The sequence below is a fragment of the Grus americana genome, chromosome Z (genome assembly GCF_028858705.1).
Source record: "Grus americana isolate bGruAme1 chromosome Z, bGruAme1.mat, whole genome shotgun sequence".
NCBI lineage: Eukaryota > Metazoa > Chordata > Aves > Gruiformes > Gruidae > Grus > Grus americana.
The window spans coordinates 73,395,058-73,408,169 of NC_072891.1; the positions used below are offsets into that span (position 1 = coordinate 73,395,058).

The 13,112-nt window shown below is 35.8% G+C and overlaps 1 protein-coding gene across 1 annotated transcript in view; it reads left to right on the forward strand.

Annotated features, from left to right (window-relative positions):
- LINGO2 (leucine rich repeat and Ig domain containing 2) overlaps positions 1-13,112 on the forward strand; it is a 547,511-nt gene that overhangs the window by 206,169 nt on the left and 328,230 nt on the right. The window contains exon 2 of the mRNA XM_054809318.1: positions 208-289. The gene's annotated coding sequence lies outside the window, so the exon portion shown is untranslated. The remainder of the gene's footprint in view (positions 1-207; positions 290-13,112) is intronic.

Genomic DNA, 13,112 nt, shown 5'->3' on the forward strand with positions numbered 1-13,112 from the left:
GGTATTATTAGGAGCTTTCACTTGCCTCTAACCCTATTTACCTCAGCAGAGGCATTTACAGCTCTGGCAATCCTTTCTGCTCCTTTTTGTATAGGAGCTAAATATGATCCTAAAGCATGTCAAGGAATTTCACTAAAAACATCACCATTTGAAAAAGGTCATTACCACCGACAAGTCTAAATAAATTTTCCTCTTCTTGTTTTCTAGTGAGCGAGTAGTGGAGCTGGAAAACTTGGTAGCAAACTCTTTGTCTTTCCTGTTTCTATCTATGGAGCCTGGATTTTGCAAGGTAAATGTTCCATTTTAATTGATTGCAATTTTATACTATTACAGTTTCCAATTACTAAAATGACCTTATAATATCTCTACGTTTTAAAGAAAATACCCTTGCTTAGTGTTTCATCTGCACTTTTAGCAGTGAATTGTATTAGAATACTCATAAGTTAAAATAAATGCAATGAATTGCTTTGGATTCGTTAACAAGCACACCTTCCTCTGAGGACAAAAGGAAAAGGATGCCAACATACAGGTTATTTGTGAGTTTCTGGGTTATTGCCCCTATATTTGCATCAATCTCAGTGAAAGAACAATTAAGCTGAGCCTGAAGATTTCAATCTGAATGTGGATGCATTTATTATGTCAAGATACATTCTCTGTATTTTGTGTTTATTGGTGATTTTATTGGAAGGGAAACTGATGGTAATTCTTCAGATGTACCTGACTATGGTTGACAATCTTTATTGCTGTACAGTTTTTAAAATGAGAGGTTCTTATTAGTGCTCTTCAACACAGCTCTTAATAGTGATAGTTGAAAGGTAGTCATGTTAAATATTTGGAAAATTTAGTTTTCTAGAGTTTCAAAATACATCAGGGAAACTAGCTTGTTTTGATAATTAATTTTGTTACCATGGAAAACTGCTCATTCTGCCAAGAAAAATATGTTCCAGAATAGCTTCCTCAGCTTTGGTTAAGTGTCCAGGCTTAATATTACTCTCTTTCCTCTGAGACTTCGTTCCCCCCCTGAATTTTATCTTTGAAGTTGTCTTAGTTGTCTATAGGAAAGAACATTCCTCTCTGAATCTTTCTGCCATTGAAACTAGCTCTTTTACACATGGTGAAAAAAAGGTTTTCAAAAGCTTTATTATTATATATTATAAAGAATTGAACCAGAAGCTATGCAAAAGCTGCTCCAAATTCATGCTTTTAAATGGAGTGCTGAGCAGAAGAATCACCCCCTCTTGACAGAAGTGCCACTATGAGCTGTGTATTCAAGGTGGAAAATTGGCGCTTTTGAAAAATAAAATCAGCAGCCTTCCCAGCACCTAAACCAGAATGAATATTCTACTCTTCAGCATTTATTTAACAAGCTGAACCCCAAGGCTGTGCATTTTAATGTATTGTATTTCTTTAGTAAGTAGAGAAAAAAGGGTGAATCAGCCTTTGCTGTGAGTAAAACCCTGCTACGACATGTGGGCGATTATTGTAAAAAGAAAAGTAGAAGCATTTCCTTCTAGGCACCTTCTGAGGATGGAAGGCATTTGTAAATACTGAAAAAGGCTGGCCATTTTCACCAGCTCTCTTTCATCCGCTAGAAACAGTAGAAAAATTCCAGCTGTGAGGAAGAGCCCAAACACAATGATTTTCCATGCAGATGGTTAGGCATTGAGCCATCGAACTTGCCAGAAGAGTGTGGGTGATGTTGTGTTTCAAAGAGGTGTCGGTGCAGCTCCCCAGATTTCATGATGTGTTACATAGACCTCGTCTATCTTGAGTTTGCAAATCCAGCAGAAGCAAAGAAATCTAGAAATCAGGAGTCTGATGGCTAAAGCCTTAATTTTACAAGAACCTAAACACTATTTTCATTATTATGTTGCATTGTGTTTAATGAAAACTTAAGCTTGTACTTAAAAACTTGCAGAATTGCAATATATGTGGCTTAATGGCAGCTAAAGAAGTGACAGTGAAGGCAATGAGTAAAATTTCCAAAGCATCAATACGTGACATAGCAGCATGCACGTCTGATGGTCTTTCTTAGTCCTATATGATAGCTTGGTATCTTATGCAAGATAACAGTACAAAAAATAATACAATATTTTAAAACACAATTGACAGCATTTAAATTTTTTCTAAAAAGCTAGTGTTATGACTTTTTATCCAAAATAACCTGTTCTGACTTACTGGGTTTTCGTTGTAGATGTCATTAAATCTGAAGGTGCCATTGATTCTAGTGAGTTATGTATAATTTTTGGCATTGACATTTCAATAGCAAAACATCAATATTCAATTTGGAGTTAGCAATAAGTCACTGCCAGTGAGAATAGACTAATACATCTTTGTGATGATGATCTTCTGTGGGGTAATGAGATGGTTTTAATCAGCCAAAAAGGTAGGTTCAGAGTTGCAATGTGATCATTCTCTTTTTAAACAGGTTTGGGGAATTATTGTGAAGCAAATTGTCTTTCATTCTGTCATTTGTCTTCCTCCTTCTGAGAAGATTTATTACCACCTATTTAACTTGTTTTCCTAACATTCTTATTGTGAATTTGGAATGCATAGTGCATCATATTAGTGGATTTGCATAAGCTAATGCTGTGAAAGTTTTCTCTGTACTTTTGATTTCACATTAGCGTACAAACAAAAACCATCCCAAACTCCTGAGTAGTTTTTTAGGCATCTCAAGAATGTTTCTTTTTCTTTACTAACCTAGAAAATACTAAGTGCTAATGTAAGGCACTGAGCCACTACAGGTGTAATATCTTTTTCTATTTCAGAACTTAAAAAAAAAAAAAGAAAAAGGATTATTTCAGAGTGTCACCACATATGTCCATACATATGTATTCCTTTTCTAAAGAGAAATGATGCCAGTACTCCATAAGCTGAAATTTTCCACATGAGCAAAATTTATAATTTTTGTGCTTGGGACATTCAAAATAAAATAAAATTAGGTTAGAGGTGGTGTCCTCTAATCTAATAGACCAGTTATTTTTATATACCAGGAGCCCAATTCTGATTTAAGGTAATTTTTCTTCCTGGACAAATATGAACTCACCTGGCACTGGGGTGCAGGAATTCTTTCTAAGCATTTCATATAGTCCCTTTACTGATTAGTAAATGCTATTTGGACTAGAAATCCTTTAAGAGTGTTTCTTAAGACTCTGGCCAAAGAACTGTTCTCCCTTTTTTCTTCTGAAACAACACTGAACTACAGTTCATATATATATATATATATATATTTCTAGACAAGTACTGGACTCACATGAAGTTTGGTTATATATATATATAAATTCTCCAATTTCTCAGTGTTATCAGGTCTGCCTCCCTGAAAATAATTAAAAGCTGTTATAACAGCTATGCTTTCAAGACCAGAAGATACTGTTTTTCAAACTGAAAAGGAAAATTTGAATAATTGTGTTGAAATGCCTAGAAATATATACAACGTGGTATGTAAATAAAAATAGTAGATCCCCTCAGGTTTAAACCATTTATTTTAATCCATGTGCTTGACTCCTCTCTGATAATTCCATCTAGTGCCTTCAAAAGTAACTGGTGGCTGTGGGTGCTCAGATTATACAGCCTGAAGGAATCTGATTTTCAGTTAATTCTCACCACTCCTTTTTAGAAATACAGGCTTCTTCTAAATTCAAAATGCACAGCCATGAAATCAGTTAGAGAAATCTTTGCTTACACTGTAGCTGCAAGATCTGCTGATCCTTAAAACTACCAGAATAAACTAAAATAATCCATTTCAGTCCTTTGGGGTGTTATCTTGAGCTCTTACGTATGTGATGGTCTGCATACTTTTCTCTAATTGGACTTTAAAAAAGTGTAAGGAATTATTTGGAAGTCCTTATGTTTATTGAATATCAGACTTTGTTTTCCAGATGAAGTTCAGAAATAAGTTGTTGAGTAGGGACAGTAGGCATCCACACTCCCAATATAAAGAACAGATATTTAAAACTGATGCACAGCAAACTAGACCTTCATTTAGAGAGAAGCATGGTTCATTCAGTGAAGGCAGTCCAGCTTCTTCCCTGGCCTCCCCCAAGCATCAGGTGGTGTTTACATTTGAAGGGGACGAGAATTACTGTTCGGAAATGATATACTTATCCTCAGTGTTCTTGGGTTTTGAAAAGTAAGAATGTCAATCAAAGCTAAGCAAAATCTTCAAGAAGCAATCTGCTGGAGAAAGTGAAGTTACAGAAATTCATAAATACAAAGGGGATTTCTTTGCATTACAAAGTTCTGTTATATGGCTGCTCTGCAGCCATATGTTTTGCAGAAGATAAAGACACCTTAAGAAAAGCTAGATCTGTTGTCTCCTTTTAATAGCAACGCCAATATGCTTCCATTTTCTGTCACAAATGATGCACTATTTTAGATTGTGCATCTTCCTTGAAATAATGGATTCAGTCCTCCCTTGACTTTCCTTCATGCCTCGCTCACAACCATACTGTGCATCCTTAAATCTTTCCATTTTGCATTTTCAGCATTGCAGCCTGATCTTTGGTATGGAATTTTGTACTGAGAGCTCATCATAGTAAAATACTGTGCTGCATTTCATTAATCAGAAAGTATATGAGCAGGAAAAAAAGAAATAACTTTGTATACTATTACTGTCAATACAGGGGTGACACTTGAGCTACAGTAATAATAAAAGGTAAAAGGAGACTTTATCAAGATAATGTATGTAACTATCCAAAACTGAACTGAATGGGTTGGTTTATTGTGATGTTGGAAGAAGCATTTGCATGCCAAAAAGTGTTTTCAGTTCCTCACTGGCAAAAAAAGAAACATAAAAAATCTGTTATATAACAGCAGTTTGCTGATGTAGTAATTTTTAATAAATATATGGGTGATCGCAGTTTAACACTCTGAATTCTTTTATATAATCTCTATTTTTAATACAGCTGTGATGTCTGGTATATTTTGTCAGTACTACTAGAAATTTTGACATGAATGTTAAGTCTCATTCTTGAATAACGAGTTTCAGAGCTTTACTCCGTTCTTGTTTACTGCCTCACTGTGAATTAAATCATCCTCAGACTGGAAGATCATTCTCAGACTCACTATACGTATAAGTTTAATCATGCAGACCAATGTGTTCTGCCTCATTTTACTCTTGTGTGCAGAAGGACTTTCTGCCAGCCAGGGGATGTCAATGCAGGTGAGACCTCAGGCCTGAAAATCCAAAAACTACAGGATGTCGAAAAGCTACGGCCAAGTGCTGGGTGATGAGGAGCCCTGCCAGCTCTCTGGGAGAGCTCTGTCTCAAATCCATTAAAAAGCCCTTGAGTGTGCAAGGAAGAACAGGTCACCCAGCCGTGTGAATGAGAACTATAGGTCGATAAAACTTTAAAGTAATACAATTTGACATGTCTTGAGAAAGCATTCAAGTGGAGAGGCCACATAGAGCAGTGTGTGTGCTGTCCTAGAATATGGAAAAGGAGCTATGGGTACCCCAAAGGCAGAAAGAGATATTTTTCTGCAAGTAGTTCTTCCAAAATGGTTTGTGTCCCTGTAAATATTATTAACAATATCACAAGAGGAAATTCTACTGTCTTCACATTCTTAAAGTCAAAAGCATGAAGGATGAGGAGTAAATATGGAATAATAAAAAATACATCACCTCAGTAGAACATGAGTATTTTAATGATAAATCTCGAGGTAGAAAAGCAGCATGTTCCTTTCTTAATATATAATTAACAGGCTAAGAAAAAGAATAGTCTTCCAAATTTCCCAGAGGGTCATCAAGATTTCGTGAAGATTACTCTTGAATTCTCTAATTTGCTCAGGTAGAGCCACTGCACTGAGTCTGGTGTTCTGTCTCTGAAGCACACTGATACTGCTCCAAAGGCCACTCTCTCACTGCAATCAATATGCAAAATAAATCTGTGCAAAATTCATTTATTTTATTTTTTCCTACACATGGCTGTTTCTGCCTGTGCAAATGTGAGCATAGATTTGGAATCTTTCTGGAATTATTCCCCCCCTGAAATTTGATCTTCTAATGGGGAAAATTATTTGGAAACAACTACACAAAATTGAAGCAGTTTTAATTGGAAGATTTAAAGTAGCTGCTAGTAAGCTTCATCTGCTACAAGAAAAGGAGAGCTCTCCCATACCATTTATTCAAATGTATTCACTCTAAAAATATTCATATAAATTAAGCAGAAAGCAGACACCACTTCAGTTTCTTGATGTCTTGTCAGACAAGAAGATCAGTGCCTCAGTCAGACATAAAGGTCAATTCAGAACAGGGAGGGAATGGAGAAATGGGAATGAACCAAGGACTGTATGATTTTAGTTTTAGTTTTAGTTTGGACATTAGAAGAACAGTGATGCTTTTCAGAATCAAAGACCCAGCATTATCAGACAAAGTAGCTATTTCTGCAATATTCATGCATATATAAAAACGTGCCATTCCTAATGCATTGCCTATACCTCTGATTTTCTTCAAGGTCAGATTCGTATCGTTTGCCATGAAAATTAAAGGCCATATCCTAAGCTAATGTAAATCATGATATTACTGGAGTTATATTAATTTACAAGAAATTATGATAGCCCTTAGACCTGTTTTGGAAATTCTACTCACTCTACAGAGAAGCTTATGGGAGGAATAGTTCAAAATGTTTTTGATTAGAAACTTGATGGAAATTGCTGCATTTATTCATTGACATTATTCATGGACATTTTCAAAGTAAAGGTGTTAATGATTTTTTTATTCCTGTAACATCTTCTTAACTTGAATTTTGTTCTGCCTAAAAAAAATACTAGATATTGAAACCTGGGAGAAGATTGTTACATACAGCGACAGCCATTAAAGCAGTGTGCATTCACATGGTATCCAGGAGCCAAAATACATTTATTTTAATTTCAGTTATGAAATACTAGGATCGCCTACACTGTGTTAGCAAATCAGTAATTATTTAACAAATGTTATGAAGAGAGAGGGAAAAAAAAGGGACAGCTATGTTGTTTCTACTTAAAAATGGATATTTACAATATTCATAGAATGCTAACAGCTACTTAATTTTTTTTTTAAGTAAAAAAACCCCTCAGACTTAAACAAAATGCACCAAACTTTTTCATCTTTGTGCAAGAACCCTAGTGTGCTTACAACTGGATGTACTGAAGAAAAGTGAGGACCCATGATTTAAAATTCTGTAAGCACCTTATGCCTATATGTTTCTTTACAAGTCACAGCATAGTTTTCAAATATTTGGTGGTATGTTTTCAATAGTTGTGGTGTTTCCACTGAATGTTTTCTCTTAGAATGATAAATTAAGTCAAGTCAGATTACTAGCTCCTGTCAGCACCAAGGTGCCCGGGTAGTACTAACATATTTGCAAATACCAGAGCCAATGAAGTTACTGGTGTGGTAATGTATTTCTAAAATCATGCCTAATCTTGTGCCCTGCCTAGTTGTTTTAATATTTCTCCAAACACATAAATAGAGTAAGTATAGCGTTATTCTTTTGGTTTGTTTGCCTTGCCCACTTGTGTTTGGAAACCACTCTCACTTTTACAGAGGATTTATTATTAATGATGGGCTCTTCTCATTTCTTCTCAAAATGTCACAGTTGATCACATCCAGATTTATCTGCCTAGCTATGTCTGTGTGTTATTTACAGAGTGTCCTTTTTCTTTTACTTTCCTTTCCTTTTTTTCATGAACGACCCCTTAGCATCATGTAGCTCCTCATAATTAGACAGCAGCACCCTTGAGAAGCAGGGCTGCTTGTTATCAAAACAGAACTGTGGCATTTGTAGTTTTATTCAGAATTTTTCAATGAACCTGTGATGTCTGAAACAGCAATTGGACCCGTAGCGTACGCTATAATCATGCATGTATGCAATACAATAGTAATGTGATATAGAACAGCAAAACCAAACCAGCCCAAGAAGGCAAGTGAGATCATGCCTCTTATGCTTGGATAACCCATGGGAAAAAAATACTTTTAGCACAGCTGTGTGGATGGGCTAGAGAAGAACATTTAAGCTGCATAGCATCCCAAAAGGTGAAAATCATGCCAGTGAAGGTGAAAGTGATCAGGGGTTTCAAAGCAGAGGTAATAGAGAGAAGACAGGTTGTAGAGGAAATGTGAAATTAAGTTGTAGTATAAAAGATGTGCCAGTGGGGTTCCAATAAGAGTCAATTTTGGGGAAACTGACCAAGATGACAGATAGATGAACCTGAAGAGAATAGAAGAGTAAATCTCACAGGGGAGAAAAAAGACTTTGGAACTTTGAGTGGAAACCATTCTAATTAATTCACCTGATCCATTTGAATTAAGATTCTAATCCTGACTACTAAAAATTCCTTCACATTTTTTGGACTGTACAGCTATGAAGGCTACTTCATACTCTGGGTGTGAGGATCTTCCAGTTTGTAAGTTGTAAATTGTGTAATGTGATAATATTCCAGCTTCAGTTAACCATATTACAGAGTTCCTCAGCTCTGCTGAGCATGTTAATTACAGGAAGTAATTTTACCAAGATGATATTCTATGTGCAGAAATAAAATAGAATTAAACACTTATTGTTGCTGTAGTCAGCAAAATGTATGTTTTGTGCGTAGTAGCAGGTAGATGGATAATGGTTAGCAGAACTGCATCCTGTGGAGAATGACACATTTTCTGGGTCACTAAATAGTCAGCTCGCTCAGTTCAAGTACAATAGCAATTGAATGTTAGAAGATTTATGGTGACAGTGGATTGGGGATACTAGTTCACTAAATAAAAAGGACAGACTTCTTTTCTCTAAACACAGTTTCTGGTAGTCAGAAAAGCTTTATTTTTCTGTTATGAACTGACCAGATTCTGGGACGTTCACTCGCTGTTTGAATTCAGCTTTTGCCTTGAGATCATCTTTCCTTCAGCAAGCAGGCAATCTCAGAGAGCAGTCAGCGTGTCTGTCAGGCAAAGGGTTGCTCCGAGGGCTGTCGCCTTCCGTCTTTCATTTCTTTCCCTTCAGTTACATAAATAATAACAATTTCAGCCCTGGTGCTCCAGGATTTTGTGAACCCATGGACATAATTGGGATTTGATTGAGAGTCACTGAGGGCAACTCTGGGTGCTGCAAGTTCCAAGGCATTAGTTTTTTTCCATCTTCAGCTATGAAAGGTTCCCTTAACTTCAAAGGACTTGTGAGCCAAGCTGAAGTGCGCTGAAGAACTTTGACATACGCCTGCATCTGCCCTGTTGGGGTCTCGATGGGGTAGCGTTGCCTTTCCACTTGTGCTCCTGACCAGCTCACCTCAGAGCTAGACATGGAAGATTGGTGCTGTACCTGTGAGCAAACAAGTGCCAGCCAAATGTTAGTGCTGGTTCCAAAAGTAACTGCCCATAGAGACTGCTGTGAGCCTTGCCGTAAGGACTGAAGAGGAGAATCACTCCAGTTAAAGTGCAATTTCATCTATCAGAATAAGAATTTTTCCTTTTCAATCAGATGAGAGTTTCATTTTCAAAATGCTGTCTTACTCTGGAGGTTGCTGCATAAAGAGAAAGTCTGGGTTCTTCAAAGGAAAACCCACATACACAGTTATGATGACATTACTGTATGTTCTCTCTTTAGTACGCTGTCTAGTGTCCTAATTCAAGTACAGTACCATGCTTACCTCACACAATCTTCTAATGCTGTATTTCAGGTTAAAATGCTGGGCTTTTAATATACTCAGTAAGAAAAAAGATTACTGGAATCAGAAGGAAACTTCTGTGATTTCTCAAATAAAACTATTTAGCAGAACAATGAATTTTGAATGAAAGCAGTACCTAGATAATTTGAAGATTCTGTTTGGCTGAGGTCTTTTAAAGTAAACACATTGTACTTTGAATATATTTTATGTTTTCAAATTATTTATCTTTCTTTTTGAGATAATTCTCAGATCTTAAGTTTATTCAGCAATAATGTTAAAAAAACCCCGGAAAAATACCTGTATGGTTTTTGATTAGTAAAATGCATCTGTGTATGTGATTGCATTGTATGCATATAAGGTTTATTTTCAGTTGAAACTGAGACTGCTGAGAAGGAAAGACTTTCCACCATTGTAGCCATACTTTAAAGGACATGCAGGACCAGGCAGGTGTAGGGCTTTTGTGAGTCTTCCAGCCATGTCTTACGTGCCAATGGGAAACACTGCAGCGAGAATATAATGTCTTTCATAGGCTTAGTCCTTATAGTCCTTAATAAACTATGGTTGTTACATTTATTAGCAGTTAAACAAACTAAATTTATAGTGTTCCAAAATGCTAATCCTGGGGCGGAGGGGGGGAGATGAAGAAGAATTCTTTTATATTTAAGACTTAGTTTATTGTTTAGTATTTTCCTGCATTAATTCCTTTAAATGGTGGAAGTATTCATTTCGTTCATTTTTCAGCTGTTGCTCACTTTCTCCACCCTTGTCACACACTTTTAAAGAGATTTCACTGCAATAGCATCTTCAGGCATTTCTTTCTCTAAATAGTAGACAAAAGCATTGAAAAGAGACCTTTCAAAAATTTGAAAATATTTTGAGGAGAGCTTTTAGGTATCACTGATCATTTCTGGCTACCTAGGGAGCCTTTGTTGAACTGCAGAAGACACTTCTGTACAGTTCTGGAAGGGGTACAAAGGGCAACCTATTTTCTCTGTAGTGCGTTTTCTTCCCTTCTTCTCACAGGTCATAGCAGAAGGTGTTTTTTCTTTGGCCTTCATCCTTCATTAATGCATAATTTTACGTAAATATTCAGGAGCATTTCTTGGACCTTTTGCTTCTCTGCCATATTATATAGTCTACTCTGACTGGTCATGTTATATAGTGCCAGTATATTACAAGTGTGAAAAGATTGAACCCAATATGGGGGTCAAAAGAAAATATCTTTTTTGGCAAAGGTTTTATGTTTTATTAACTCTTCTGGAAAGCCAGTCACTCATGCTTATCATCCAGGTTTCCCTGCAATTGTTAGCAGCAGAGATGGTCAGCACTGCCATGAACTTCATTGAAACCCTGTCAATGCCTCCTCTTAAAAAGGGTTTCGACATTTACATTGACCTTTACCTTAAAATAATAGAGAAATATGACTTTCTCCCTTTTGCCCATATATGGGCACTGATTTCTTTCAATCTTTTAATGCAGACATTGGTAGATGGTAAACATCTATTTCACTATGCGATCACAAACTACTTTTCCCTGTGTTTCATTCCCTTTTGGTGCACAGCTAGAACAGCTTTAAGTTAAAATGAGAACTTTAAATGGAGTTGCCCTGCCTTTAATTGCTGTTTCAGTTTGCAACCTAATTTCACTGTCTTCTAATCAGTGCAAGGGCACAGGGAAAGAGCATGGGTTTGGGTGTTTGTATGTTCATTAATTCATAAACCAGAATCATTAGTATTCTTGGAGTTCAAAACAAGCATAAATCATGCTTTTATGAAGTGAGGGTATTGTACTTCTAATGCTCATTTGAAGGATAATTTGCAAATCGGGAACCAATTCTTATGTTTTAGAGATCAGAGACAGATATCCAAGATCAAGCCTTTGTGCTAATAATTACATATCTGTTAAGTTATAATCAGAAAATCCAGTTTACCATTTTATAAAACCTTCAAGACTTTTTCAATTATTTGTGTTTTCTTCTGTTTCCTTTTCTACTTCAGAAATACCATAACATAATTGCCACACCCATAGTATGGATCACGTTACCACCATAGGTCATGTGATGGTTTTCTTTATGCTTGGGAAGTGCTTACAAAATGCTGATCTGCAAACAGGACTTTTATAATGTAGATAGTCCGTGAACCTTGTTATTTTTTACATTTTTTGTTTAAGTGCTGTGCAGACAGACAGGACATGAGTAAAGGCTGAGACTGATGAAGAGCTTTAAGTTACTCATTTTGGAGAGAAACTCTCTTCTCTAAAAACATTCATTCTCTCGTGACTGGTATTAACTAAATTAATTATGCAATAACTGCCCCACTGTACAACCATCTTGGAGGTGTCGCACTGATATTTTTTTATGGTGGCATAAAAATAAAACCAGGTCAGAATAGATCTGTCCAAATCAAAGTTTTAAGTTTTCTGACAATGATCCAACAGGTAATTGGTTTAAGCCAAAATAAGTAGATCATAGTTAAAAAGTAAATCTCTAGAAAAATGCTTCAATTCAGTTTTGAGCACTTTTTCCTTCTAAAAATAGAACTGTGAGAGACTTTAAACACAAATCAAAATACATAGTTGATAATACCCTCAAATTACAATTTCTTTCCCATTATTTACTTTGTATCTGACAGAAGCATCTGGCAAAAAGAAAAATGAATTCATAAAAGATCAGTATCATTGAAAAAGTTTTTTGATTAAAATATGGCCAAAACCCCTAAGTTCTGTTTCTTTGTATGATTAAATTTAGCCAAATTTATGTCACAGACAAACAAAATCAGCTTTCTCCTGTTTGTTTTGTTCTGGGTAATTAACATGTATTAGTTAGCCTAAGGCGAAAGTACATCTTGCCTCCACTCTAGAGTCTTTCAAAGGGAAAATTATTATAAGTTATCTTTCTCATGTTTTCATTATTTTTATGAATGTTTATTAAAAATAGTAGAAAAAAGGAATAATTATGATGCTTCAAAATTTAAGTATACATGAAGTTCTGGTTACTAATCTTAAAAAAATAAATAGTTGCTGTAGATTGATCGGATATACTGGGCTTCTATATGAAGACTGCATCTCTTTCACTTGACAAAGAGGCATTTGAGGGGATGTGGGAGAAGTCAATACATTGTATAGACAGTGCCAGTTAGAAATAAATAACCATTTTCTCTCTGAGGAATAGGAACAATCAAATAAATATTTAGAAAGAAAGCTTAGAACTCCAAATAGAATATTTTCACAGAAAGGAAAATTTATGGAAGTAATTATTACCGGAATTTGTGAAGGGCAATTTATAACTCGATTGAAGAACATAACAGGAAAGTGCAATGAAGCAGGAACTTTTTGATGTCATCAAAATGATGTAACATCTGGCCTGGAAAATTTATCAATTTATGTTTGCAGAAATTGTTTGTAGGGGAACATAGCAAGTCCCTTATACTCACCTGTGGGCTTTTGCTACTGCTCCCAAACAGAGGCATAATATCTCAATG